Source organism: Lactuca virosa, chromosome 5, assembly GCF_052849685.1.
Source record: "Lactuca virosa cultivar CGN04683 chromosome 5, Lactuca_virosa_CGN04683_v6, whole genome shotgun sequence".
NCBI classification, from domain to species: domain Eukaryota; kingdom Viridiplantae; phylum Streptophyta; class Magnoliopsida; order Asterales; family Asteraceae; genus Lactuca; species Lactuca virosa.
The window spans coordinates 35,668,157-35,674,728 of record NC_136430.1 but is presented as its reverse complement, the minus strand read 5'-3'; positions in this window follow the sequence as shown (position 1 = coordinate 35,674,728).

The window sequence follows — 6,572 nt, the reverse complement described above, 5'->3', positions numbered from 1 at the left end:
ATGAGCCCGAAAATGCCATTCTATCTGAATCCAAAGCTGCAGACAACAAGGTAGACAACTTGAAGAAAATAATCGATGAAGCTGCAGCAAATATGGAAGAAGAACAGCCTGTGAAATCCAACAAGTCGGACACAGGTGAACCTCAAAAAGATTGCTCTCAAGCTCAGGGGGAGGGTTCGTCTGATCTTCCCAACCAAGATCCAACATTCCAGGGTGTGTGCTCTGCAACCGAAAGCCAACTTCAAGGGTAAAATTCTGAGCCTGAAACTGAGGAAGAATCATCGTTCGAAGTGAAAGATTCTAATCCTGCAACTGAGGAAGTATCATCGCTCGAAGTGAAAGATTCTAATCTTGAAACTGAGGAAGTATCATCGTTCGAAGTGAAAGATTCTAATCCTGCAACGGAGGAAGTATCATTGCTCGAGGGGGAGAACGCGAACATAAACGATGATGATACTCAGTCGGAGTTTGAAGAAGAAGTAAACTCTGAACTGGATCCTTCATTCGATCCAAATTATCCTCCGCTCATTAAATGGACAAAAGATCATCCCCAATCGCAAGTTATTAGTGATTCCACGGAAAAAGTTCTCATACGATCTCAGCTAAAAGAGAAACGAACAACACTTTTCTCTAAGGTAGAATTTTGTATGTTTAACTCTTTTGTCTCAAAAGTCGAACCGAAGACAGTCAAGACTGCACTTGATCATTCTGATTGGGTACAGGCAATGCAGGACGAACTACATGAATTCAAACGAAATAAAGTGTGGAGACTGATTCCAACACCAAAGGATGCCTCTTTGGTTGGTTTAAAATGGGTATTCAGGAATAAAATTGATAAGGAAGGGAATGTGATACACAACAAGGCGAGGTTGGTCATGAAAGGATTCTGTCAAGAAGGGGGCATAGGCTATGAAGAGACCTACGCTCGAGTAGCACGGTTAGAATCGGTTCGCATTTTTCTTGCTTACGCTGCACACAAAAACTTTGAAGTCTTCCAAATGGACGTAAAGTGTGCCTTCTTAAATGGTGAATTGGAAGAAACTGTGTATGTTGAACAACCATCGGGCTTTGTGAACGAAAAATATCCAGATCACTGCTACATCTTGGACAAGGCTGTCTATGGTTTCAAACAAGCTCCACGGGCCTAGTATGAAACTCTTACCAGATTTTTGAAAATGTCTAAATTTAAACAAGGTTCGGTTGACCCAACCTTCTTTCGCAAGAAAGAGGGTAACCACCTTATGATCGTTCAAATTTACGTTAATGACATCATCTTCGGCTCCACAAATCCTAGCTTAACTGCTGAGTTTAGGAAGCTGATGGAAACTAAATTTGAAATGAGCTCAATGGGTCCTATTAACTTTTTCCTTTGTCTAAATATAAGACAGGGACCCGAAGGCATTTTCATTAATCAAGAGGCCTAAACGAAGACATTGCTTGCCAAGTTTGGAATGTTTGGAGATTCAAAAGTGAAGGTTCCTATGGCGTTTGGCACAAAGCTAACACATTCTCTGGACAAACCGGCTGTTGATGTGACTCTTTATCGTCAGATGATAGGATCTCTAATGTATCTCACTGCTAGTCGGCCAGATATAATGTTCTCAGTTTGTTATTGTGCCAGGTTTCAAGCAAATCCTCGTGAACCACATCTGTTGGCAGTAAAGAACATATTTCGGTATCTAAAACGAACTACTTCTCTCGGGTTGTGGTACCCGGCCAACTCAGGATTCTTTGTCCAAGCATTCTCAGATGCTGATCTTGGGGGATGTGGTCTAGACCAGAAAAGTACCACTAGAGGATGTCAATTTTTGGATGGCAAACTCGTAAGCTGGCAATCTAAGAAACAAACATGTGTTTCTCTCTCCACTGCCGAAGCAGAATACATTGCTGCAACATCATGTACATCTCAGGTCATCTGGATACAAAGTCAACTTCATGACTTTGGCCTGAATATGAAGAAAATCCCATTATATTGCGATTCCGAGAGTGCAATTAGGATTTGTCACAACCCAGTGCAACACTCAAAGACGAAACACATAGCACTGAGGTATCATTTTATCAAAGATCATGTGGAAGACGGTAATGTTGAAATTCATTTTGTAAGAACCACTGATCAACTAGCAGACATCTTCACTAAGGCCTTGCCTGAAGCAAGCTTTAATAAAATATTGCATGGCCTAGGAATGATGGAAGCTGAATTCGTACCGAAATCTCCTGTGTTTCAATAAAAGTTAGAAGCAAAATAGAGCGAACGCTCGGTCCATTTCGGGTTCGGTTTCACCGGTCTCGCTTCACCTCTAATTTATGTCGTATGGTTTCGGTTGTATAGTATGTATACTATTTTCTTAGAACGTTCTTCACATATTTCATTACGTATTTCTTTTATATTCTTCTAAAATCCAAAAATATTTTTATTTCTGTTTTTAATTCTTTTTCAGAAAATCTCATAAAATCCAAAAATATTTTTATTTCTGTTTTTTATTCTTTTTCAGAAAATTTCCTAAAATACAAAAATCTTTTTTTTTATCACTTCAAAAATTTGCTCTGTTTACTTTCTGTACACTACTTTCTCTCACTGATGGAGCTGGGCAGGTATCAATCTTAATCTATGTACTAGCTAAGTGTCCCTAGAAGCATGCTGCTGTATGTTGACCAAAGCCTCGATCGATTTTGAGTAAAGCCTTAATGACTTGATATATACAAATCTTGTCTCCCCAATCAGGCTGTCAAATTTACTCTAATCATGAGCTGCATTACTCTTCTCACATTGACTTAAGAGTTTTTCTGCTTTGTCAATCCTTTATGGCAGAGGCACTTTCGGTTCTTTTAACCATCTTATTTTTCTCCATCACGGTTCGTTTCATATCTGGTAACCCTTGAGACTCTCAGCAATAACCACTGAGGTTTATGGTTACACAATTTCTGTCTTGATGATCTTACTTTCGTCCACCACGAAGTAAGTGAAACCCAAAATCCAACTCCCATAATGAATTAACGGTGAACACTTCAACTTTCTAGCTATTACATGTCACCTTATGAAATCTCAATTTTCTTTTTGCGCGATCCTTATGAAATTGTTTTTCACCAAGACTTTTTCTTCCCAAACGGATCCAGTTTTTTTTTTTTTTTTAGATTTCTTGTTCTCATTTATCATCAAGTCACTGAATATGTTTCCTACCTACTTGTTTAACAGGCCACATTGGTCTCACAAGTACTTCGTTCTGTTTCGGTCTTACATCAAGTATCGAAATCAAGAATTGAAGCGAAAGCCACCCTTAAAAGCCTTAATTTAAAAGATGCCTTTCAATGCTTCTTAACAAGTACTTGATCATGCCCGGGATCCACTGCTTTATGTCTTAATAGACATCACAACTTCCCACAAAGACTCTACTTTACTTCTTTCTCATTTACACCCTTATGCACACACATTATATATTCTCAAAGAGGTCTTGTTCAGTTCTTAACAAGTTAATGCAAACGGTTTCGAAATTAAAAGTGATGGTTTGGTGTAACGTCTTTGAATTTTTATGGTACTCGCAATTTTATTGGAGATTCACCCGCTGACTCAGCATGAAGTTTAAACGTCTGATTTGATTTATGGATAAGGTTGGAAGGCGCCAGAATTTGAATCGGTCATCATCCTGTGTCATCAATACTTGATCGGGGTTGCAAGCTGTCAAATCACGCCTTTTCAGGAGTCGTTTCCAAGATTCAAGCAATAATAACTTCTGATTTTTCTCTCTCCAAGATCGTATATAAGGTCTGATTTCAGTGTGACTGTTCCTTGCCACACTTCAATCTTCTAGAGCAAAGGCAGGCGATCAATTTCTTACTGTTCATCTTCTTCCTTGACAAGCTTCATCAATGGTAGAGTCATCCTCAGTTCAAGAAACAACTGCACGCTCCACTCTTATTGCCATCAAGCCCAATCAGAACTTGCTGATTGATCTCTCCCCTTTTCTTTACGATACCTACAAGTATCAAGTGGTGGAATGCCTGAAATATTCCCCACTCGTTAAAGCCCTTACCACCGTCGAAGTCGTGCCGATGTCTTGTCTCTCACAAATCTACTCCTCTGCAATGTATGAAAAGGGAGCAGACAAAATCTTCTTCGACATTCTTAATCAGAAGGCCTCAATCTCCAGGAATCGTTTCTGTTCTCTTCTGGGGCTTGCGTATGAAGATTCCATGGTTAATCCCGACTCCGTTGCCACAGGTCAGCTCTTCTCTATGTTCTACAACATGGGGTATACTGAAACCCTAACCACTATCACTAAGTTCAAAAAGTCCTGCCTTCCTCCTCAATGGAATGGCCTCTTCACTCTACTGTTCAAAGGGCTTTCTGAACGGAGTGCCGGCTCTGATGGTGCAAGCAAGTCCTTCATGACTTTGATTTACGGTGTGTACCACTGTCTTAATCTGGATTATGGAATGGTTTTATGGCTTCAACTCATTCAGAGTTTATCATCTTCATCTCGCCACACCGAAATCTCTTGTGCTCGCTTCTGGACCATTGTTACTCAGTGGGCAATGGATCGTTTCCATGTTCCTATCATGGCGGACTTGATGCTTTCTTCCATTGCTACGTTTCATACTACCAACATCATTGTTACTCATCCTTTAAAATTTTCTTTTGTTGGGTCCATTCCTGAGTCGATGTTTGCCTTTGTGCCTCCTTCAAGCAAGATTATTCAGGAATACAAGAAGCTTCCCTCCTCTGGTCCAAGGGAACTCACTGCTGACATGGTGAAATCAATCGAAGACGCAGACAAACCTGCCAAAAGTGGCAAAAAGCCAGAAGTCAAAAAGGGAGATAAGGGGGGCCAAAACTCAAAAGTTCAAACCCCTAGGAAGCGAAATGCGGAGAAAGCAGCGCCGGCACAGCCTAAGGCAAAGAAAGGCAAGAAACCTGCCCGCCGGCTAATTCTCCAATCCTCAAGTGATTCTGATTCAGAGTATGTGCCTCTTAATCAACCACCAATTCCTCCCAGTGAATCTGACAGCGAAAGCTCAGAGGATGCGGGTTCGGTTCGTGGTGATACACCACCTCGCTCGCCTACAACCGAGGAACCTGTTCGATACAAAGCACATTCGCCTCCACCTGTTTCTATTCCTGTCTCCATCCCTCCGATTTTTCCTATCATTTCATCTCAACCATCCTCTACTATTCCCATTCCTGCACCGATCTTCACTGAGTCTACTACTACCACCACTACTGGAGTTCGAACCAACATATCTGATACGGGGGCTCGTTCTTCAGCACCCGAACCCCTGGTCACTACCGAACCCCCTGTCACTACCGAACCTCCAGTAACTAACGAACCACCATCACCTACCCCATCTACCGAAACCAACACTGTTCTTGGAGGAGAGGACTTGGAGTTTGATTCCACCTACTTCAGTCCCTACCGTGTTCAAAGTGAGGACGATGACGATGCTCCTGTTACTAAGCGCCATCTAAAGACGGTTACTGTGACAACCGTCAAATTTTGGTCAAGTCAAAGTCAAATAAAGTCAACAAGTCAAGCCGGTCAACTCTACTAACTCTTGTATACAAGGGTTTACATTATGTAATTACTGTACAACTCGCTATTCTAATGAGAAATCATCAAATGAAAAGTCGTATATCTAGATTTTTCCTTAACCAAAAACTGTGGTAAGTAATGAACCAAAGCGATAAAACACTATTACATACTCATCGGGAGTGTGTAAGATCCTTAAACATGGCTTAACGGCGTTTACAAACCATGCGTTGCAAATCCGGACACTCAAAAAGGTCACAAAAGGAGTCTCTCCAAATCTGTTTCACTCTATCTCTCCCTAACTCAAATCTCTCCCAAATCTCTCCAAGAATGTGAAATCTCTCCCAAATCTCTCTTTGTATGAGAAATCTCTCCAAGAATGTGAAATCTCTCCCAAATCTCTCTCTGTATGACAAATCTCTCCAAGCATGTGAAATCTCTCCTAAATCTCTCTCTGTATGAGAAATCTCTCCAAGAATGTGAAATCTCTCCCAAATCTCTCTCTGTATGTCAAATCTCTCCAAGCATGTGAAATCTCTCCCAAATATCTCTCTGTATGAGAAATCTCTCCAAGAATGTGAAATCTCTCCCAAATCTCTCTCAAAACCTCTTTTGAGTTTTGTAATCATTTGGGGCATCCCGAAACTTGACTTGGTGAAAAACCATTCGAAAAGGGGCGATACCTTGGAAAATAGCCTCTTAGGGCCGAAGTCCCTTTATATGGACCAAACCCTCCTTGAGCCGAGGTCCCAAGAAGCAAAACCGGAGTCTCCTTAAGTAGCCGCAGCCATCTAGCCGCAGCCACCGAGCCGCAGCCACCGAGCCGCAGCCATATTGCCGCAGCCATCCAACCGCAGCCATCGGACCTGGAGCACTGCATCCGAGCTTCTCCTGACGAACTCGCCTGCGGTACCTCCTCGGACCGCAGCCCCCTTCTCCCTCCGGATCCACTTCAGCGACCAAGACCACTTCGGTTCTAAGGCTGTTAAGACCGGAATCACCCTCCTGACTTCGGATTTGCCACTTTCCACCCGGTTTTCGACCACGACT